This window comes from Hibiscus syriacus, unplaced genomic scaffold, assembly GCF_006381635.1.
Source record: "Hibiscus syriacus cultivar Baekdansim isolate YM2019G1 unplaced genomic scaffold, ASM638163v2 tig00110840_pilon, whole genome shotgun sequence".
Classification (NCBI taxonomy): Eukaryota; Viridiplantae; Streptophyta; class Magnoliopsida; order Malvales; family Malvaceae; genus Hibiscus; species Hibiscus syriacus.
The window spans coordinates 1,813,445-1,839,223 of NW_024062887.1; the positions used below are offsets into that span (position 1 = coordinate 1,813,445).

General features: G+C 32.2%; 1 pseudogene; it reads right to left on the bottom strand.

Moving 5' to 3' along the window:
* Positions 1–2,526: 2,526 nt before the first annotated feature.
* On the bottom strand, positions 2,527–24,342 carry LOC120143264 (annotated as a pseudogene).
* Positions 24,343–25,779: the final 1,437 nt, after the last annotated feature.

Genomic DNA, 25,779 nt, shown 5'->3' on the forward strand with positions numbered 1-25,779 from the left:
TTTTTCTCTTAATATTGTCCTGCAACTCAGAAAATAAACTCAATGTGAATTTTACTAATATTTTTCGTCGTTGATCGTTACAGTGCTAACGTGGTAGTTCAAAGTGCTAACATAGCAGTCTACGGTGCTAACCTGACAATATATCTGTTATGTTTGAGTTACCAATTTAACTCATATATCATGTTATCTGTCATGTTATCTATTAACGTAGAGTATCACATCAGCATCGTGGATTGCAATGTTAACACCGTGAACTATTACGTCGGTACCGTAACGGTTAACGACGGAAAATATTAGTCAAAAAATCACATTGAATTTATTTTCTGAACTAGATGATCATATTAGGAGAAAAAATAATATGAAAATCACATTAGCTTTTTTTAAAATTACAAAAACTTCTAATATATTTTTACTTATTTTTTTATCTGATATTAAAATTCACTTCTTACGGTATCGAAAAAAGTCGCATGGTACATATACAATTAAAAAATTAAATTGATTGTCATCCTATGGTGGTGCCACCTAACGAGCAAAGTGTATGCCAGCAAAGCAAAGGAAGAGTGGCCAATTTTTCATCTTTGTGAGACGACGGCCAAGTGACTGGTTTTTCAAAACCCCCATCCCAATTGCTAACCCATCGGGAATCGAACGATTTTCTGGTTGTCAACGCGAGTCTATAGATTGTATCGACCGATCTTTTGTCCTCATTTTCTGGACTGCGGGCTCTAGACGTTGAATATTAGTCCCCCGCAATAAGACAATAAATTTATTACTAGAATAAAAAAGAGAAGTTTCTATTTGGACAAAACTGAAACCTAATAATTTAACTCGATATAGCCTACAAAGTGTGAAAAGTACCAAAAAAGTACAAGGTATATAGTATCAAATGACGGATTTGGTTAAGATGTATGTAAATTCTTTCTATGTTCAAGGTTGAAATAAAAAGGAGTAATAGTTAAGTGGTTATAAGTATAGTTTATCCTTTGATAAATGTAAAGATTAAATTATATAAAAATTTATTAAAAATATTATAATCCACTTATACAATGTATTTTTTTTTTGTAAATTTATGATCGTTGGATGAGTAAAAATAGATGACTAAGATTAACTCATCTTTTTTTCTTCTAATAAATATATTTTCATTTCTTATTATCAATCCCATCCGTTTATTTTCATTTATATAACATTACTAAATCTTTATAAAACTAAAAAAAATTACATTAGGTAATTAAATCACATCTCTAATTGAAATATTAAAATGACGATGGAGTTAAGTTAAAATACTAGACTTTTAGACTAATAAAAACTTTTAGAACAATAATTAATGATCAAATTGCCAACTAATCTCCCCTTTTTTGTTTAGGTCTGACGGGGCACGTTTCCTTGAACAAATTGGGTCTTCGGCTTTTACATTAAGCCTTTTTTTTTTCCAACCACACACGTAAGACAACCGACCCTTAATGTGATAATATAGTTTTATAATCTACCTTTTTCAGGGATGCGCATGTAAAAACAAAGTCAAACCTCCTCGTAGTATAAAAGGGTACCGACACACTCCTCACGGTCCAGTATCTTGAGGAGGATCAGGAGATAATCCGACATTATGGCCAAAAGGATTGGAAAACAAGCAAGCAAGAACAATTCATGGAAGAAGGTCAAGGTACACAATCAATTTTAGTGTTTTCAATCTTTCTTTCCCGATAAAATCCTTATTTACTCTTGTTGCTGATTGGAAGGAGAAGGAATTGAAACTGAAGAGGCTTAAAGCTGAGTTAAGGAATGCGAAGTCGGATACAACAAGCACATTAAAAGCCTTGGAAGAGCTTCACCTCACAATCACCCAAATTCGGGAAATGATTCGTCCCCTGTTGCCACCTGACTGGCTGGATGCTCAACTCATTGCCGTTTTGCATGGCGGTTGATGAGCTTCTCTTGAATAATGGAATATGGATATTTTAGTCCGAGTCTCAAGTGTTTTATCATAGATTGTATTATTATGTTTTCAGGGTATATGCAGTTTGCTGGATTGGCCGTTATGGACCCCTCTGTAAGGATTAATGATATATAAAAACAGAACATATGCACATATGCTGAACTCTGGCCTTTTTTCTACCGAGTACCCAACTATGGGCACTAAAATGTATTTTTATATCAGTTTTATCGTTAAACTTTAAAACACTTTATTTTTACACACAAAAGTTTAGTATGGCGTAATTGTAAGATATATCGAATTCTCATCTACAAAATTGTGATAAGTGTCCACAATATCAATTTACATGATCAAATTCATGATTAATTTCAGTAATAACTCTTAACTTATAAGTTGTTTCCAATCTTAAGAAATATTCGGGAGATGAAAATCTTTAATGTCATTAATAACTAATCCTAATATCTTTTTTTTTCTTTTGGATAATCGACTAATCATAATATCATTTCTTTATTTGATGTGGTTTTCAAGTTGCCAATTGACCAACTACACCTTTATATATATATATATAAAGCAAGAAACCTAGTCTAACTACAAGTTTATTTTCCAACACAATCTATTGGGACAAAAGAGACTGTCCTGTTTTGAAGACCATATTCCACCTGAAAATTTACTTGTGCGTATCTTCCAAAGACGGGGGTTAGTGTTGGTTGGAACTATCATCATACAAACCAAGTCGCCGTTAACTTGAAATGTGTTGACAGGTTGCAACCGGACGTCGGTACTGGTGAAATGGAACACCATTTCCGGAACATCGATGCTAGTCCCGGCTCCATAACACAAGTTAAATGTGCCTGAAGGGTCTTGCATTGGTTTTTCTACAATGGCATCTTTCACCATAGCCTCTACGTCGTTATACAAATCTTGTTTCAGGATCGTTAATGTAATTGCAGAAGCAATCACGACATTCCCTTGGCTTGAAGACGGCCGCGCGGTCTTGTTTCCGATGGTAACACTTTCGAGAGTAAGGTAGTAGAACGTTTGAGGGTAATTGGACACGAGAGGAGTTGAAACAGAACCGGGAAGAGAAGTTATCGATTCTTGTCCGAAGATTAATTTACCACTAGATTTCGTAGAATGTGGAACGAAACAATAGGAGAACCTGTGATTAATTTGAGTTCCTTTCTGAGAAACTAGTGAAAAAGGCCCTCCTCCTAAGCCAACAATTCCGGCGAAGCCAAGTTGTCCGAAGTTAACTTGATTATTGCGTCCACAGCCAAATATAGACATGGGGAATGCGATTTTTTCTCCATTTTCGGAATCGATACTCAAGGTATCAGAACTCAGGATTCCTAGGGTACTCAACCCTTCCGGATACGTACTATTATATTGACAATCATTGGTCTTGAAGCATTGTTGTCCACTCCAAGCTTGACAAATCTGTGAATCGCAAGAAGACGCTTCGGGATCGAAAAGAGAAGAGCCTTGAGAGTAACACCGAGTACACGGAACACATTGTATCCAAGTAAGGTCAGTTGCTGTATCCACAATGGCAAAGTATTCAACAGGCGGGGTTCCAAAGGACAGGTTCATCAGATAGAAGCCCTGAGCACTCGGAATAACGACGGATTTGGCGACATTGTCCTTAATCGAAGACTGTACGTGTTCGATTTGGTGCATCGAATGAATGACGTTTTTTTTCTTCTTAGGATCTCCTCAGAGACGATAGAAGCATTGTAGAAGGGAGATAGTGGTGAATGGCGATGAATAAGATCAACAGTTAAACCATATGGTGCCTTTACTAGGATAGATGAAATGACAGTGAGCAAAAGCAGTCAGATGATGCATCGTGCTACAAAATGAATGACTACTGTATGTATATACCACTTTGCATATGCTGATACTTATACTGGGATTTTGAACAATTTTTTTATATAAATTTCCTCAAAGTTCTACTGTTATTAATGAAGAAATTAATGAATTCCAATTGCATGAACATTTTATACAGGACAAATTGTGAAATGGAAACATAATATATACTAAAAAATCAATTGATAATGAATAAATGGTCAGCTCAAGTAAAAGGACACAAATAATTTAAAAATTACCCCAAATTCGTGAAGAAAGAGTGTTCTTTTTTCTAAGAAAAATGTATCGGCTTACTTTGTGTGAACAGAGGAGTTGACTCAAGCGATTTGATGGATTATATTAAATAAGGCATGTTCAACTATTTTCCATTGTTACATGTATTTATTTAATATTTAAACTATAAATTAATATTTTATGCCAAAATAGTATCTATTGTAAATTAATTAGAAAATTCCCTTGTTTTGTTTCGAAAAACTATATTAAAAAGTTAAATGTTACAAAATAATCTAAATGAAGCAATAAGATCAAACAAGAAGAACAAAAGATTTTAGGAACAAGTGGAGATAATTTTTTTATTATCTCAATATGAGTTGTGTATAATGATTTCTCTGAACTCTATATTTATAAGCATAAGGAGTATACATCATATAGAACTCTAATTCTAATGGATTTTAAAGTCCTAATAATTAGTATATTAAAATCGTACCTTATAGATAGAGATAAAAGATAGAGATATACATCCATATAAATAAATATTCATAACACTCCCCTTAGATGTCTATGAAGATAATGTGTCTCGTTAAAACCTTATTAAGATAAAACCCTATGAGGAAAAATCTTAATAAAGGAAAAAGAGCACACATATCTTTAATATATATAATATGTTGCCTCATTAAAAACCTTACCAGTGGGACAAAACCATGGTTAAGGGAAAAAAAGTAAATCACATATTTGCTTCCCTCATGATAATATCTCATAAGATCTTTGGATATTACAACTCAATCTTGAATACAATTTTCAAATGTTCAAGTAAATAATACATCAATGAATAGATCTTTTCAAATTACCATTTGAACGAATTCGTCAAATATTTACATTGCTCTTCTTTTGAAGATCACGAGAGAGGAAACTCTAGAAAAATATGTTTCTTTTGATGTATCATCTTTTCACTTGTTCTAATTTAAATACTCGATGTACAGGTCGAGATAAAACTTGATTTCAAGATTCTTTATATTGCATATTCCTTTAAATGATCAAATTACTTTTGAAATTTTCAGGAATTCTATTTTAAACTCTTTAGGAGTTCCAATTAAAAGTATATAGTGATTATTATAAATTGATCTTGATGTATGTATAAAGACATATGAGCGAGTAGACTCTCATCGATTAAGATATATCATACACACTTAGATCGATTCATTTCATCTAAATAATTTAGCAAATATATTTGTACTAATTTCCTAGGAATTTGTAAATGCTTCTAGCATTTTAATCCTTCAGGGATAAATATCATTATATATGAATCCACAAACCATTAGACACGCTATAAATTTATCATAATTGCTAGAGTATTAAAGTAATTGCATCCACCACGAGTTTAAAGTCTTTATGATTCAAGTCGTATTGTATATCTTACGACTACTCATTTATACCTTACTTGCATTACACCTTTAGGTGTTTGGATTTTTTGTTCTTGTTTTGGAAATTGATTTAACTTCACTTGAATAACGTCTTTCCATGTATCTCAAATTATTTTCATATCTATATTTCTGGATAGATTTCAATTCAAGATCCTCATTTTATTTCTTGACTTCTATAGTAATAGTATGTAACATCCCAAAATATGGGTTAGTGACTAAATTGTAAAACTTCAGAATTTGGTGATTAAAGTAGAATAATTGGATAATTCAATGATTTATCTGGAAGGATTGTTAGTAATTATTAAAAGAATTAAAGGGCAAAATGGTCATTTAACCATTAAATGATTAAATTGTATTATGTTGAGGATATATACGGGGGAAAGGGATAAGAAGAATATCTCTTCTTCTCCTCTTTGTTCTTCCATACGAGAGAAATCCACAGCAAATGTAAGTTTTCTATTTTCTTGGTTATTTGTTGTTTTAAAAGTTGGGTTATGATCACTAGATGATAATTAAGCTTAAGGAAAGCTTAATTTGTTCTAAAACAAAAAGATGAAGAAGTTATAAGAGATTTAAGAAAATGAGTTTTTATATGAAATCATGGAAAAGAGTTGATAAGTTGAATTTGAAGTTAAATTTAACTTGTCATCATGCTAATTAAGGAATATGAAGTGTTAGAATGGTATTTAGAACATATTGAAATTTGAGTATGATTCTTGAATTACATATGAAGGATAGGATTTTGAAGTTATAGATGATTTTCATGGATATAAGTTGATTTAAGTAATGGTAGTTGAGTTTAATGACATGATAGAGTTTTAAAATAGAAGAATTAAGTGAAGAATTGATGATTTTCGGGGTTAAAATATAATTTTTGGGTAGAGGGAACCGATACCCTATGAAGGGAATCGATTCCCCCTCTTGGACGAAAATTCCAGTATGTGCAGGGGGAACAGATTCCCCCTGGGGGTATCGATTCCCCCTAAATGAAAAAATGGAATTTGATTCATTAAACCGGTTTAAGTTATTAACATCAAGTTTAAAGTTTAGGCTTCTGATAGTTGTTTTGAAATGATATATTTATATAGATATTGAGCCTAAACAAGTTTCGGAATAATCAAAGGATTATAATCGAATCAAAGCAAAGCTAAGGTGAGTGCAATTTTAATTGTACTTATATTATTGAGCGAACATTGGCTTGCAATGAGCCAATGATAGATTTACTATGGTAAGAAGTGACTCCTAAAATATTATTTGATATGTGATTCTTATATGTACATGAATACATGATATGCATAAACATAAGAGCATGAAACATAAGATATATGATATGATATACATGATTATATGCATATGTGATATATGCTATGAGATATGACCAATGTGAAATGAAATAAGCTATGTGAATATATGAAATGACATATGAATATGCAATATGTGATATGATATAAAATATATGGTTACACATACATGTGGTATGTGACAGAAGAGAAATAACAAGTGATGAGAAATATATTCATAATAAATGCCCATAGTATATGATACGAGAGCTATAGGTATAGTTGGCATGCCAAGAGTCAAGGGTATTGTAGTCCTTTGGGATGTAGTCATTCGGGACGTAGTCCTTCGGGATGTAGTGGTCCTACGGGACATATATAGCAGTCCTTCGGACGAATACTGAACAAATGTTTGGTGCCCCATGAGGGAATTTATACGAGCTGTGGTGACAGCATTGGTGCACAACCTCAATGTACTCACATACCTCTATTCTCAATAATATACATAGGCAACAACAACAATAATTGAAATATAAATTAAAGTGAAAGTGATTCAAAAAGGTAAGTTTCATGTGTGCATGACTTGATTATATATGTCATAGGAAATATATCCATGCATATTGAAATATCATGATCAAATGGTAAGAATGCATTCTCATGAATCTACTGTTACATGTTTATTTATTGCCTCACTAAGTCTATGACTTAGCGTGTAAGTGATTTACACGTAGGTACCAAGAAACGTGAAGAGCAAGAATAGAAATGACAAGGACAGTATTATTACTAGAAGATCAGATCAGAAGTAATCGACAAAGTATGTATTTTGTTGTGTATAGAGTGTTGGCATGTAATAAGTCGTTAATTATGAGTACTCTGATCAAGTTTGTATTTTGTGGTCTCTTTTATGTAAATTAAAGTATTTTGTTTTAAACAAGTTTTAAATTCCCCGGGGTTTTTCTTTAAGTGTCAAGGTTTGAAAAGTCAATGTGACACCTCAGACTCGTATTCGGGTCGGGTATGGGTTGGGGTGTTACAGTTAATGGTATCAGAGAGATTATATGGTTACATGGTGTACCTGTTTCCATAGTTTTTGATCGGGATCCTAGATTCACGTCACGATTTTGGAAGTCTTTACATGGATCATTGGGCACAAGACTGAATTTTAGCACAGCGTTTCATCCTCAGACAGATGGTCAGTCTGAACGAACTATCCAAATTTTGGAGGATATGTTAAGAGCTTGTGTTATCGAATTTAAAGGATCGTGGGAAAAATATTTGCCACTTGCTGAATTTGTGTATAACAATAGTTATCATTCAAGCATCAAAATGGCTCCATATGAAGCTTTATATGGAAGAAGATGTCGTACACCCTTGAACTGGTATGAACTTAAGGATCGAGAAGTTATTAGTCCTGAGTTGATTCAGGATATGGAAAAGAAAGTTCAAGTCATTCAGAATAATCTGAAAGCTGCAGCTGATAGACAGAAATCATATGCTGATTTAAAAAGGAAAGAAATTGAGTTTTAAATCGGAGATAAAGTGTTCTTGAAAGTGTCTCCGTGGAAGAAAGTATTGAGATTTGGACGTAAAGGAAAATTGAGTCCTCGGTTTATTAGACCATATGAAATCGTTAAGAAAGTAGGACCAGTGGCATATCAATTGGCTTTGCCACCTGAAATGGAGAAAATCCACAACGTCTTTCATGTCTCCATGCTTAGGAAATATCGATCCGATCTATCTCATATTGTGACTAAGGAAGATATCGAAGTTCAATCAGATTTGACTTATGAGGAAGAACATGTTCAAATATTGGCTCACGAAGTAAAGCAATTAAGGAACAAGACTATTCCATTAGTCAAAGTGTTGTAGAGAAATCACAAGGTGAAAGAAGCGATGCGGGAACGTGAAGAGGACATGAAGATTCAATATCCCCATCTCTTTGTACAATAAAAATTCGAGGACAAATTTTTTTAAGGGGGAGAGATTTGTAACATCCCAAAATACGAGTTAGTGACTAAATTGTAAAACTTCAGAATTTGGTGATTAAAGTAGAATAATTGGATAATTCAATGATTTATCTGGAAGGATTGTTAGTAATTATTAAAAGAATTAAAGGGCAAAATGGCCATTTAACCATTAAATGATTAAATTGTATTATGTTGAGGATATATACGGGGGAAAGGGATAAGAAAAATATCTCTTCTTCTCCTCTTTGTTCTTCCATACGAGAGAAAGCCACAACAAAGGTAAGTTTTCTATTTTCTTGGTTATTTGTTGTTTTAAAAGTTGGGTTATGATCACTAGATGATAATTAAGCTTAAGGAAAGCTTAATTTGTTCTAAAACAAAAAGATGAAGAAGTTATAAGAGATTTAAGAAAATGAGTTTTTATATGAAATCATGGAAAAGAGTTGATAAGTTGAATTTGAAGTTAAATTTGACTTGTCATCATGCTAATTAAGGAATATGAAGTGTTAGAATGGTATTTAGAACATATTGAAATTTGAGTATGATTCTTGAATTACATATGAAGGATATGATTTTGAAGTTATAGATGATTTTCATGTATATAAGTTGGTTTAAGTAATGGTAGTTGAGTTTAATGACATGATAGAGGTTTAAAATAGAAGAATTAAGTGAAGAATTGATGATTTTCGGGGTTAAAATATAATTTTTGGGTAGAGGGAACCGATACCCTATGAAGGGAATCGATTCCTCCTCTTGGACGAAAATTCCAGTATGTGCAGGGGAAACAAATTCCCTCTGGGGGTATCGATTCTCCGGGAACAGATTCCCCCTGGGGGGTATCGATTCCCCCCTAAATGAAAAAATAGAATTTGATTCATTAAACCGGTTTAAGTTATTAACATCAAGTTTAAAGTTTAGGCTTCTGATAGTTGTTTTGAAATGATATATTTATGTAGATATTGAGCCTAAACAAGTTCCGGAATAATCAAAGGATTATAATCGAATCAAAGCAAAGCTAAGGTGAGTGCAATTTTAATTGTACTTATATTATTGAACGAACATTGGCTTGCAATGAGCCAATGATGGAGTTACTATGGTAAGAAGTGACTCCTAAAATGTTATTTGATATGTGATTATTATATACACATGAATACATGATATGCATAAACATAAGAGCATGAAACATAAGATATATGATATGATATACATGATTATATGCATATGTGATATATGCTCTGAGATATGACCAATGTGAAATGAAATAAGCTATGTGAATATATGAAATGACATATGAATATGCAATATGTGATATGATATAAAATATATGGTTACACATACATGTGGTATGTGACAGAAGAGAAAGAACAAGCGATGAGAAATATATTCATAATAAATGCCCATAGTATATGATACGAGAGCTATAGGTATAGTTGGCATGCCAAGAGTCGAGGGTATTGTAGTCTTTCGGGACGTAATCCTTCGGGACGTAGTGGTCCTACGAGACATATATAGCAGTCCTTCGGGACGAATACTGAACAAATGTTCAGTGCCCCATGAGGGAATTTATACGAGCTGTGGTGATAGCATTGGTGCACAACCTCAATGTACTCACATACCTCTATTCTCAATAATATACATGGGCAACAACAACAATTGAAATATAAATTAAAGTGAAAGTGATGCAAAAAGGTAAGTTTCATGTGTGCATGACTTGATTATATATGTCATAGGAAATATATCCATGCATATTGAAATATCATGATCAAATGGTAAGAATGCATTTTCATGAATCTACTGTTACATGTTTATTTATTGCCTCACTAAGTCTATGACTTAGCGTGTAAGTGATTTACACGTAGGTACCAAGAAACGTGAAGAGCAAGAATAGAAGTGGCAAGGACAGTATTATTACTAGAAGATCAGATCAGAAGTAATCGACAAAGTATGTATTTTGTTGTGTATAGAGTGTTGGCATGTAATAAGTCGTTAATTATGAGTACTCTGATCAAGTTTGTATTTTGTGGTCTCTTTTATGTAAATTAAAGTATTTTGTTTTAAACAAGTTTTAAATTCCCTGGGGTTTTTCTTTAAGTGTCAAGGTTTGAAAAGTCAATGTGACACCTCAGACTCGTATTCGGGTCGGGTACAGGTTGGGTTGTTACATAGTATTTGTAAGATCTCTTCATTATTTCTATTTTCATTTTTCAGGTACCTGAAACTCTTCTAAAGTTATATTATTAGTGATGTCTTGGGTTTCTTCGCGAGTACCCGCCTCTGCTATATGACCATATTATACTAATTTTCATTTACGTGAATTTTAATTGTCAGAACTATCATGCTTCGGGCATGGTTCACATTCTTTTACTCTAACATGTTATCTTTTTGGGATTTCGATTCAAATTTAGAGCATTTTCAACTGGTATATGAGATTTGATTACTCTCATTAGGTCAGTAAATAATTATGGTAGTTAACTTGTAATGAATTATCTTATGAACCTTTGGTTCACAACACTATGTACGAGGATCTAAATAAATGATAATTCATTCATATTTTCATCCAGTTGATTCTTCTCTCCCCTGATGAAAAATAATTGAATCTCAAAGTATTCAATAAAGTGAGACTCATATTCAATATATATATATATATATATACATTCTCAATCTACTTCAAATATCAATTTATGTGCATTTGTGGTGGATCAATATAAACTTATAATACACAACTAAAAAATTTATAATGGGAAATATATGGTTTATGACCATAAGCAAATCATAAGGAGTATAACTTGTTGGCTTGATGCGTAATATTTCTATATGTGAATTACCATATAGATATTAGAACTTTTGTTCTCTTAGTTTAGCTATTAAAAGGAGGCAATACAAAATTTTTGCTAACTGTTTGTTCATAAACTATGAGCTTTGTAACAACTATTTCAATTGATATACAATATAATCTTTGAAATCCCGGAATATAAATTCACTAAATTTAGCAAGACGAATAGTTTTAATTGCATAATTTGAAAATTTTAATTTTTTCTACAAACTACAAGTTGTGAGTTGGTAATATATGTGATTTATCTCATAGATACATATACTAAAATTTTATCAAAATTTTCTACTTTGTTGATAAATGGGCCCATATGTCAATCAGATATACAAGACATTTGTTCTCAACTTTAACTAGTGATGTTTTGAATTCATTTTGATAACAAATAACAAAGAATTTCAGGTTCTTTTAAATTATGTAAATCTCAATAATATTTGCATTATTATTGATTGGGATGGTCTAACCAATCATTCCAATTAATTAAAATTTTTGAACTTGTAAACTTATGGTTTATCATAACGTGTGATCCAATTTCATTTAAAATTTGTAAATTGTGGTTTACTAATATGTGGTACAAACAAAAGAGGCTAGATAATTTTAAGATACAAGTTTCCTCAAAACTTGAAAGTACACTATTCGTCATAAAATTGTTAATTCTAATAGGAATATATTTAATTCTTCTGGAGCTTTCAATAAATTTTGTACTACAAATATTAATAACACAATTTACTATGAGAAACATGACAAATAAAAATAAACCATGATAAGTGTATCTAGAGGTTGTTAACAATGTCATCATCATGGTTGTTCTCGCATAGACTATCATAAACATTAAAACAACCTTCCTTTCATGGTAAAATCAAAACCACAAATAAAAATATCAAATCTCATAAGTAATTAATATAATAAAATAACATTGAATAGTCAACCTTTGTGTTTCTAACATTCATTATCAATCTATAAAACTGTCATAAAAGATAGCAAAATATCCAACCATTATCATTCAATTATTCTAAATGAATAAAATTACATTTATTCATGGAAACCTAACATTCAAGTTGATCACATAGAATTTGTAATATCAACTCTTTGATTCATACCCCCCCTCTCATTATATATATAGCTATCACAAAAAGTCATAAACAACATAATACTTTAAAAATAAATATAGAATTAAAACAAATGTACTTGCGTAATCTTATGCTCAGATAAATTGTCTAGATTCAAGTTTTCGTCCAAGTTCAACAATTCGGCTCATTGTAACAAGCAAGATAGGAAGACACAATCATAAGCTCAATTTCATGCTAATCACCAGATTTCGTTAATAAAGTAACAAAGGGTTTGTTATCAACCACATTCATCTTCTCTAACAAATTTACGAAATGTTCATCATATCACAAGCAATTTAGTAGGAACCGTGAAAGTTTGCTAGAATTAAAAAAAAATCATATCCCATGTAAACTATATTAAGCAATATCATGATTTGAAAATAACATATAAAACATAAATTATTATGATACTTTAAGTATAGACCATAACTAATAGATGGTTATACGACTTCAATCATGAACGAAACAATATAAATGACATTATTCCCTTTTTAAAACTCTAAATAGTTGAAAACAGAGAGCGCGTAGCACAATATCAAAGGTTTCCAGTTACAAATTGATAAGATTTTTTTTTCATATAAATCACACAATAGATAGGATACAGCCATTGATTATTTACTTTCAATTATCGAATCAAATAATGATATCAATCTCAAAGATAACCTGCTAATTGGTTTGAGGATGAACCCATTAATAACGAAGGACAGAACTAGTGTTCTTTGGAGAGAAAAAATATCCAAGTTATGAATTTTAAAGATCAAAAATAAAAATTGATCAAATTAATGATCGATATCATCATTTGGCATATATGTCAATGATTCTTTTAGTTTTTATGAGCTTAGCCAGCAATCCAAACTTAACCTAGCAACAAGAATTATTTGAAAAAAATAGTATGCACCGCTAAATGAAAACTATCATGAGGGTTGCTAAAGTGATGCGGTCATAAATGACAGTAGATTCCATGAAATATAACACATAGGGTACCCTTTTCTCATCGATCAATCTAATATACATGAAAATATATATCTATTGAAAAAATTAGTGTAGTCACAATTCATATCCCCACCGATCCTCAAAAAATCAAATATTAATATTTATAAGTATATATTAACAAGAACAAATCAACATTAGAAAATCAAGCGGAGACTAAGGTTAATCCATATTAGTTTAATAAATCAAATAATTTTTTATGATTATAATAATGCAAATAACAATAGTCACACAAGTTTAATCCAACAATACAACCAATTCATTGAGCAGTCCAATATATTTATTGAACTTAAACATAAATGTTGTTCTAACAAAAAAATATAAAGGAACACTAAGTCACAGTAGTCCTCTTCACATATATGTATTTGTTATGAAACAAAATCATTACGGAAAAACAATGTGAACGAATTTAAAATTATAATTTAAAGAACGATAAAAAATGTGGAATACACTATCTGAGATTGTGATGTATTCTTCTAAGATCTTGAACGGAGAATTGTGGACTATAAATCTAATCTTCGATATTACAATATATCCAAACAAATCAATAAGATAGAATAAGAAGAACAAAAGATATAGGAACAAGGGGGGAGAACTGTTTTATTATCTCAATCTGTATTGTATATAATGTTTCTCTAAGCTTCATATTTATAAGGATAAAGAATAGATATCATAAAGAACTCTAACTCTAATAGATATTAATGTCCTAATAATAAGTATATTAAAATCCTATCATAGAGATAAAAGATAGGGATAGATATTCGTATAAATAAATATTCATAACATTAAAAATATTAAATTAATTTAAAGTTAAGTTATAATAAAATATTATATCAATTTAAACATAATATAAATACATAAAAAATAATCAAAATTACATCCATCATGACAGTGAATGAAGGGTGCTACTGTTGTTACCTTTCTGTATTGGCTTCTTTGTGTGAGCTGAATGGACGAACCAGGTGGGTTAGATTATATAGATCATTAATAAACATTCTTTTGATAATTAGTTTATTAATGTAAAAAATGATTATAATAAATCCATCAAATAACTTTAATAATATCTATTTAAAACACTTCGTGTTAGATTTTCCTTGAATTTCATCTCATGTTTTTAAATAACTTTATATTTTAGGAAACTTTTCAACAAAGAAACATTTGCAATTTTAAAAAGGTTAAACTACATGTTTAGTACCTTAACTCTCACTTTTATTTATTTTGGTCACTTAATTACTTTTTTAAAATCTTATCTAACATTATATTTTGATCATTCATCGGTAAAAAAATAACATAATTGACATAATATTTTTTATTTTTTTAATAATGACATGATATATCTTATGATGACACATTAGCATCACTATTAATTTTTTAGCAATAATTACTAAACTGAAACTAAAACTAAGTATTAAATATAATTTAAAAATAATTGAGTGACAAAAACAAAATAAAAATAATAATCGGATAATAAACGTGGAGGTTATCCTTTAAAAATTTACTTTTCCATGTTTAGAAACTTTTCATTTTCTTGTTATTTTTTTTTATAAACTTTCAATTTTCTATATGAGAAAATATCTCAGTGACCAAAAATCCTAGATAATATACGATTTTGATCAACTTTTTTTGGATTTACAAAAATGACCAACAAAATCGCAATACGATCTCTAATTCGCATTGCGATCTCCACTATCGTAAATTCGCGTTGCGATAGTTGAAAATCGCGTTGCGATTTTCCATTTCGCATTGCGATAGTTGAAAATCGTGTTGCGATTTTTCATTTCGCGTTGCGATAGTTGAAAATCGCGTTGCGATTTTCCATTTCGCGTTGCGATAGTCTACAGTTGTCGTTGCGATTTTCCAAATTCGTTGCGAAAATTCGTTGTGATAGTTAAAAAAAAGATTTTGTTTCTTAAGAATTTTCTCTAAAAAGATAGTATTCGCGCGGACGTGTCGAAGACACGTATTACCATTACCATTACCATTACCATTATCATTACCACGACCCGAGACGAGACGGCGGCGGCGCGCGAGAGTCCCCCTTGTTCTCTATCACTCAACAAGGAAGTGGGAAAGCCAAGCCTTAAATACCATTCCCAATAGTGTTTCAATACTATGTGGGATTGAGCATTACCAACACTTGTTTCCAATACAATGTGATTATTCAGGAAACAATTAACAATCATGCACCTTAAAACAACTGAATCAACAACCAATTGCATTAGTATTATACGATTAAATATGTTATAATTAAAAGTCAATCTACAATCAATCGCGATTATTGCAATTTTAAGCAAAACATTCAAAAATAATATCACTATTTAAGGCTCAATCCCACATAGTATTGGGAACAAGTGTTGGTAATGCTCAAATCCCACATAGTATTGGAAACACTATTGGGAATGGTATTTAAGGCTTGGCTTTCCCACTTTCTTGTTGAGTGATAGAGAGCAAGGGGACTCTCGCGCGCCGCCGCCGCCGCCGTCTCGTCTCGGGTCGTCGTCGTGTCGTGGTCGTGGTCGTGGTCGTATATTATCTGGGATTTTTGGTCACTGAGTTATTTTCTCTTTCTATATTTTACAGATTTTGAGATGTTATTATCTATTTAGGAACTTTCTATCTTTTGACGTGAAGAACATCACGTTCCTAAAAATTAAAAATACAATTTCTTCTCACCTTGATCATGGATTTTTAATTTTAAAAATTTGTTGGACTGGCTCTGATGTGTTCTTTTCATTGACGAAATAAAATTTGAAATATGAGAACACGCAATGAAAATGACGAAATCACCCTTTCATTGAGGATCATTTAGGACACTTCATTTAGGCCCAGTAAAGAAGCAATCTAAGTGATTCAATGTCAATTCATTTCAGGTGTAGACCTTGATAAGTGTAGATCCAAATCCAATGCAAACCTACCCAAGGATGCCCTGCCCGCTCATGGTTTTCATAAAAATCGAGAAAAGGGTAAACTACAAAAATGTCATAATTATAAGGTACTGTTTTGTTGAGTCATCCGACTATTAAAAGCCATAAAATAATCCCTTAATTATAGTGTCATAACGTTTTTAAAACAAAAAATTGAATTTAAAACAATTATGACTTTATTTTGGAAAATTGGGATTTTTGATGGAATGTGATTTTATTTGAAATTTTGAAGTTGTCATTGACCTTTAGGTTAGGTAGGTCGGATACCTAAAAGATATCTTTTAAAACAATTTTAAGAAAAATATTTTTTAAGACAAAAATTGATATGCGTTACAAGAAATTCATTTTTTAGGATTCAAGAGTCGATTACGTGTGTCGAGACGTTTCTATGCCCTAGCGACAGAGAGTGCAAATAGTACACCCCAGACCGTGTAACTAGTCTCGAAAAAGTAAGTGTTTATCTCCATGAATCAGATTAAACACCAAATTGTAGAGTCGCTACCAATCTTTTAATTCGGTGAGATTGATCACCAAAATGTCATATTATTTTAATAAAAATTCCTAAGAATAATATTAAAATAATACAACTCGGGTATGCTTTACCAAAAAAATGAGTTCGAGAGTCGGTTACGTATGGAAAATATAAAATTTGTACCAGTATTTATTAATTAAGTGTCTTTGCAGTAAATTATAAATTTTATTTAAAATTTGAATTTACAAATAAAAATAATAATTACTAAATAATATTTAATATAAATATTACTGGTCCTATTATAATATTTAATATTAAAACTATATTATAAAATTATCTTAATATATATAATTATACTAATAGTATAATTAGTCCTATAATTATAATTAATGATTAAAATATAAAATAATAATATTAATTACTATAATTCGAAATAATATCAAGTTATTGTACTAATAATATAATTTTCATAAGTTATTATATGGGACAAAAATATAAACTAATAATATTTAAGGGACTAAATATGCAATTTATACTAAACATATATATATAAACATGAGCAAGGACTAAAATACAAATTAATAAAATATAAGAACAAAATTAAAAACACAGAACTGATTTCTTGACCAAATTGTGAGATTACAAAGATAGAGGGACCACGCGTGTAATTTTCCCCTTTGTTTAATTTAGAAAGATACCCTCCCAAAATGACGTCGTTCGGGAGAGGGTATTTAAGCCATATAACCGGCCCTAAGGCCCTCACTCTTCCCATTTTTCTCTTTTCTCTCTCTCTAAACGAGAGAATTATCTCGCTTCTCTCTAAACTCTCCACCAGAGAGTAAATAGTCACTTGTCGGCCGCCTTATGCCGCCATATTCCATTGCCGTCGGCCACCACCCACGGTAGCCGAAAATTACCCGAATACACCAAAATAAAGCTCAAACCCTCCTAAAGCCGAATCCGACAGCCTTTTATTCTAAAACCCCCTAAATCAACGTAGATCTAGGATTTTAACCTTCGAAGTTCAACTTCTCCAACGCCTCGTGGAGGCTCGTAGATGCTTCGATGAAGGTAATATTCATTCGATCCTCTCTCTATATTTTCTTATATTTTCTTATGGTTTGGTTGCTTGGGTTTATTGCTTGCAGGATCGGCCTTATGTAGGCCTCAATAACTGACTGTAATGATGGCTTTTTCGGTGAGTCGCCGGACCTACGGTGGTGACTCACCCTAGCTTTGCTGCGTTGTCCGGTCGAGATGCTTTTCTAGAGAGTTCTATTGGATTCTGGAGAGACGGTGATCATCGTGGCAACGCCTGGTTGGAGAGATGGAGGCAGTGGCCGAATAGACCCTAGGGTTACAATGATACCCTAAGGTTTCTGCTGAATGGCTTCTTGACCCTTGATCTACTTCCTGATCATGCGGTGGAGAGCTACTGGCAGTGCTGGAATTGTGTGGAAACCCTAGCGGCATCTGGTGGGTATCTCAGACAGACCTACTGGATCTGGGCCTGGATAAGTCTAGGCTTGCATCTAAATCGGGCATGTGTGCCTTATAATCAGGCATGTATGCCTCACTTTGTAACCGGGCGTTCAGGCTTTAAATAATAATATTTATAATATAATATTATTATTATATATAACAACGTATATATAATAAACATCACTCAGACGAAAACGATCGTCGACAGCTGCCTTTCTTTGCTTTATTTGTGTATAAACAGAATAAAGCAAAGATAAAAAGACAAGTTTTCATCGAGTGAACTTCTCGCTTTGCTAGGAATTCGTTCCACTACTCTTTTGTGGAGATCGAATTTTGATTTGACCTTGCTCCTGCTTCATTACTCTTCTGTGAAGTTTGAGGATGACTGCAAATGATTTGCTTTACTACTCTTCCGTGAAGGCTGATTTTGTGTGACTTCATTACTCTTTCATGAAGGCTTCATGCTTTGCTAAAAAATCCGTTCCACTACTCTTCATGGAGACTGATCTGAAATGATTTGAACAGAACATGTTTCACTACTCTTCTGTGAAGTTCAGATTCAAACTTGGATTACTCCACTACTCTTTCGTGAAGTTCTCATACTTTGCTGAAAAATCTGCTCCACTACTCTTCCGTGGAGTTCATTTTGATCTGACCTTTGCTTTTGCTTCATTACTCTTCCGTGAAGTTTTCATACTTTGCTGAAAAATCGTTCCACTACTCTTTTGTGGAGTTCAAATTTATGATTGAATTTACTTCCACTACTCTTCCGTGGAGTTTGATATTTTGCTGAAAAATTCATTCCACCACTCTTTCGTGGAAACTGAATTTTGGTTTTGTTCTTGCCTTTGCTTCACTACTCTTCCGTGAAGTTTGATTTGACTTGAAAGAATTATCTTACTTGAGATATTTTCAAAAATTTCATTAAATAAGAGACTTTGAAATTCATTTTCTTATTCTTTGAACAACTTGTTGGTTGGGCATGCCCCAATATTTATGCTGTATGGATTGCATTAATCTCTTCTTCAGATGTTTACCTCTCCAAACATGTTTTTGTTATTTGGATTCTACCTTATAATCGTAAGGTATTTTGTTTCTGTATCTTCATGTAAATGCAGTCAATTGTATCAATGTAATGCATGATGAATGCAAATGATGTTCTTATGGATGAATAAATGTATCATTCTTTGTTTGACTCCGAAGTTTTGATCTTCTTTTTTCAGGGCTGTCTTCAAATAGTATAACAACTTATGCTATGAAACTAAAGAATCATCTGATCAACTTGTACCTTGGTATCTTCTTTTTCCCTTCAGAATAACTGTGTCATTTATGGGATTCTTGCCATACTTAGAACTATGACCTTGTTATCCCAATTTTCTTGATAAAACCAGTTGTCTCTATCTGAACTTGAGTAGAAATCTGGTAAAACTCTCATCTTTGAAAAGAGAATCTATCATCTTTGAAAAAAAGAATCTATCATCTTTGAAAAGAGAATCTATCATCATTACAAAATGTAGATATAACTATGCCAAACTCATCAAAGATTAATCAGGATATCAGCCACGTCTGTTCTGATTTGATTCTTGAAACACTTTACAAAAAGGATTTATCTTAATTCCTTTCATGTCTCCACATCTAATCATATTTTGAACAAAATTGTTCAGATCATATCATGTCAAGATGTATAATAATTTATTGTTCAATCTTAGTTGGTTCCACTAGTTTCTTGTTGTTAAAGTTCCAATTTTTCTTCGTGGAAAGAAATCTTCATCATTTCTAATTTCTGACCTTCGAAGCGTGAAGAGAAACTTAATCTTGTATCAATAGATAGAATGCCCCATGATCGCGACATTGGTTCAGCACCATAATTACAGGTTCGTAAAACATTTGAGAACACATTCATCCTTTCCTGTGGCTTCTGTGGGGACGATGTAATCGCATGGTGGACAAAACAATGATGTATACTAAGCTCTACTGTTATTGTTTCACCATTTTCATTCTTCATACCTTTTTTTTTCAAGAGAATGATTTTTTTAGAATGATAAGAGTCCAGCATGCCCCAACATTTGCTTCTTGTTGGTGCGAGCCTTCAAAAATGCTCCAATAATGATGTGATCATTCAAAATATCCTACTTGGATCATTTTTTTTCTAAAATGGTCCTTCAACATGCCCCACATTCTAAGTTGTAATGTTCACTCTTAATGTCCATTCATGCTTCTCATGAGGTCTAAGTTTGATAATGCCCCCTTATAGGTACACATGTGGCTTCCTTGGTGCCAAATCTCATAATCTTGGATGCTTTCATTCTAGTGACTTGAGAAATTCTCTTCAGGTCGTCACAAACTTAAGAGATTATCAATCATTCTGACAAAAATGTTTGAGATATGTGCCTATTCCAAATGAGGTAATAACCTTCTTCTTGACTGTTTGCCTCAAAAGGAACATTATAAGTTTGGTTCATCAAATTTTTTATCTTTTGGGCCACTTACTTTCAAGAATATGAAATGTTTTATTATTATGGCCTTGCTAATTCTTATTCTCAACAAGACTAGAATACGCATCCACTCGCTTCAAGATCTTTTCTCATTTGAAATTATCCTGTTTGAAAATATTCTTCTTTTCTTATCAAAGAATGAAAGAATTTTGTAAAATATTGTCCTTTACAAGTTCACAATAGAATCAAGTCATAAACATGAATTCAAATAATATCAAAAGAATCAACAACTTTTACTATTTCAGAGTTATAGTTCTTTAACAAGTATCCAGATTGAGAGTTTAGTTTCAGGTTGGCTTCCTTATTTTCTATGGTTACATCTTAGTGAAGATGTCACTCCTCTCTCACTCTTTTGTGAACATTGTCACATGCCTCACTTTCTTGACTTGGTATTTTTAATCGGATGCGTACAAAATGACACAATCTAGCATAACAGTTACTAGACTTTCTAGAATGCCTCTATTTCAATTCTCTGAAATCTTTGATTCTATTCAAAGTAGTGTGAAAACATTGATCTAATAATGAGATTTTTGTGTGCATATGTGTGAAATAGACTATAATATGTATTATTTCACTTCTTTTATAACAACTTCTTTTGCCATTTTGGCTTGCTGAATTCAGCTTTATTTGACATTAACCATCATTGGGCTAATTGAAACTTATCCATAAAGTCAGGGATATCAACCAATTGTTTTAGAGGGACAGCTTTTTCTGCTTGACTTTTACTTTTTAAAAGAACCCGTTATAGTCTATGTGTCGAGTGAAATTTAGAAAATCTCATTACCAAATTTCAATTCACCAGCAACTGACCTAGACTAGATTTGTCAAAGTTTCATCGTCGATTATCATCAATAGAAAATAATCTAGTTAGCTTTGCAAGGTTACAAAAGATGCCCCATGTTGTATGCTTCTAAATATCAATACCAAGCCTTTTGTCTAATTCCTTACATTGCAGAAAACACTCTCATATTTTTGGAAAGGTACAATGTTTGGGATGCATTTCTTCTGAGGTAAAGTCAGGGTCCTTTTTTTTGTATTCAATCTTGATACTTTTATCAAAGATGTATAACTCTAATTATAAAGAGCTTTTAATCTAATGATATTCAAAGAAATTCAAGATTGTGAAATTGATTTAATGCTCATAACCTTAAAAGCAACACACTTTTATTACAAAAGGCGAAGAAAAGAACAAAAACATATTCAAACAAAATGCTACAAAATGAAAGGTATAATAGTGGTAGGTAACAACTTCCACTGCCCCATTATTGTTTGGATGTTGGGTGTATAATCAGACCAGGATCTTTGTCTATATTTACTCCCTATTTCTTGATCATTTCTTAGGTAGCTTCTTTGGATGAGCTTTTAAGTTCATAAATCTCAGCTTTCCCCTGAGCTATCTCTTAGTCAAACGCCATCATCTTTCCTAATTGGCAATTGGGCTTAGTTTGAATTTCAGAACCAATCTCTTTAGTGACAATAATTGTATCCTAGTTATGGATGTTTCTTGCAGCTATACTTAGAGTACCATTCTCTTTTCTTTTTGAATTACCCTCTACTTCTCTTGATTTCAGAAGATCTGACATGGATGTTTCCAATGTTGTATCTATCTTACTTCTTTTTAATCCTAAAGGCCAATCTCGAATTACATTTCCTTTTTCTTTGCTCAATTTTGCATCTTCTTTGAGAGACGTATCAAGAATTAAATATGCTATACATACTTCATCTTTCTTGGCTTTGCCTTGTCCTCCATTTGTTTTGACACTATCAACTTCATTTCTGTAGTTGACTCTCAAATGTTTGATCAAAATAGATTGGTTGTTGGCATTCATTTCTATAATTCCATGAGTCAGAAGATCTTGAACTCGTCGTTTGAAGTTGCCATAATTTTCAATGGAGTGTCCTCGGATTCCAGCATGATACTCACAAAAGTCCCTTTTATTATACCATCTAAGGTTAGGCGGTACCAAAGGTTTAGCCAGACATGGAGTAATAAGTTGGGCTTCATGTAATTTGGCATATAACTTGTTGCATGATATTAAAGGAAAACAGGGTAGAGATTCTGTTGATATGATCGTTTCTTTGCTATTGCTTTCCTGAAAATGTTGGCTTTGAATGTCTGCCTTTCGACATCATCTTGAGAGACATGATGACTTGAACATTTTTCTTTCTCAATCAGCTTTGAGTTTCTAATGAGCTTAGGTTCCCTATTTTCGAAACATAATAACCCTTCTACCATAAGGTCTTGGATTTTTAATTTCAGCATTATGCAATTTTTAGTAAAATAACCAAAATCTCCAAAATGATAATTGCAAGGATTCTTGATATTTTTCCAATTTGGATGCAAATAAGTACTAGGAGGAATGAGTGTCACTAGACCACTTTCAAAGAGAAAGGGTAACAACTCTGAATACAAAATTGGAATTGGAAAAAGATATACCATCATTTTTTCTTTCTTACCCTTTTTATCCATTTTCAATGGGACTTGTTCCATATTTTTCTTTTTTGAACCAACTTCAATGTCCATGATATCTGTCATATTTCCTGATTCGTGAAAATGAGTTGGATTTCTATATTCCACAACAGGTTCTTGGCCGTTTGTCATCATATCATTGAAATCCAGACTTTTTCCTGAGGCTTTTATCTTTTCATGCTCAATAGGGTCTTCTGACATTTTCTCCCCATATAGCAGAGTAACCATCATACCCATCATCTTAGACATCTGTTCCCTGGACTCAGCTTGTTTCTTCAAGCATTACTTGTTGGACTTCCACAAGTTGTTCTTGGATTCTCTCAATCCTTCCAAATTGAGCTAATATTTTATTCATTGATTTCAATCTTTTCTTTAAGACCAGCCCCTGATTTTCAGAACTCCCGATTTCAAAATCTTTCACTGATTATTTCTATGTGTTCATGATTGATACATGTTATCATGCCATGCAGAACATGATTGTGAATATAAAATGTATATGTAAATGCATGTATGAAAAGGTGTGACTCAAGAGTAATTATCTTGAAACAACTTCCACTGAACACAAAAAGAGCTTTTCAATACATCAAAAGGATCATTACATATAAGGGATAACTTTCCCCTCCTAATTTCTCTATCTCCTTAAAAATTAATTTCCATTTATGTTCCAGAATCATATCATCATCCTGCTTCAGTTTCCTTATAAAACCAACTAAGTCCACCAGTTTGTGAGCTACCTTGCTTGCTTGAGCAGCAGCTTTCTTCAAGTCATTATCTTTTTCTCGAATCTTGCCTGTCATTTCCTGAAGTTATAGACAATATTGTTCATTTTCTTTTATCAGAGAACCTTTATGTTCAAGAAGTTCTTGTACCAGATCTCCATAGTCATCCACCATTTTCAGTAATGTATGGTTTTGATTTTAATGGATTTTAATTCAGTATTAATGTCACATTGATGGATCAGATATGAAGTTTCCAAGTTTGCTACATTCTTCTTCAATATCTGGAATTCAGCTTGACATTTTTCCAAATTGGTGATAGTTGTATTGTATATTTCTTCAGCAATTTGAAAGTCATAGGAGAATTTCTTTGCTTGATCCTTATGTTGCTTTTTCCAGTAATCAGCATCACTTTTTAGTTTAATGATTTATGTCATCCATTGTTCAGGGGTATTTCCTAGTCCAACATCTTTGAAGGTTTGACTGACTTTACGAAAATCATTAAGCATGGCTTCCACCTCTGTGTTTAATTTCTTATTTTCGTCTTTCCAAAAACGGGCTTGAGCTTCATAAAAATTCTCTCCCTTGTGACTACTTCTATTGATGCTCTTACCATAAATGATTTTGGTACCAGTCTAACATGATTTTTGAATGCATAGCCTTCCATTATTTTGAAAGCTTCCTCAAGATATCCTTCTTTGGTTGCTCCAATATTTACTTAATCACGAAACCCTTTGTCCATAATGAAAGCCTTTAGTTTTGATAATCACTCTTAAATCAACACCCTTCGGTATGCTATGATTATGAAAATGCAAGCAGAATAATTATTATGTGCATTTCTAGAATATATACACAAACTGGTTAGTAAGAAAAAATTATATCCTAACCTCATGCTTTCTAGTTCCATGCTTTATTTGGGAAAAATAACCTAACCGCATGATTTCTAGTTCGCATGCATTTATTCATAACATAAAATAATAATGCGTAACATGAAAGACTCAACATGCTTTCCCTTGTGTACTTAATTTCATAAGACCCAATCAGGTTAGGCTCCACCTAGACTTCAGTTCTAAGTTTATTATATTCTGAGTTTGGCTCTAAAGGAAAAAAGGTCAACGAATTATCCTTTGTTGGTATCCCCTTGGACTGTTAAGCCCTCAATCCTGGTCTATTACAGGCTTTCGGATTAAGTTTAATTTGAAGGAACACACTTCCTTAAGTCCATACAGAGGTGAAAACCACACGAGGAACATAAGGTGTGAGCTCAAAGAATGGTCCCCTATCCCATACGGAGGTGAAAACCACACGAGGGAGTAGTTTCTCATTCACTTAAATAGGATAAGAGCAAGGTTTTAGCTCATGTCATGAATGCAGTGCACAGTGGGTGAGGAAAAACATAAAATAAAAATAATATACAACCTATTATCCTATTTTAATGACCTAAACTTTAAATCGGTACACAGAAAAACAAAAAGTTAGTAAAGTAATAAAAATAATTAAAACAAAATTAAACCAAATTTATTATTTACTGCAAAGACAAATAATTAATAAATTGGTGGTTGGACTCTTATTTTAAAAAAAATCCTCAGCAGAGTCACCAAGCTGTCGAGATGT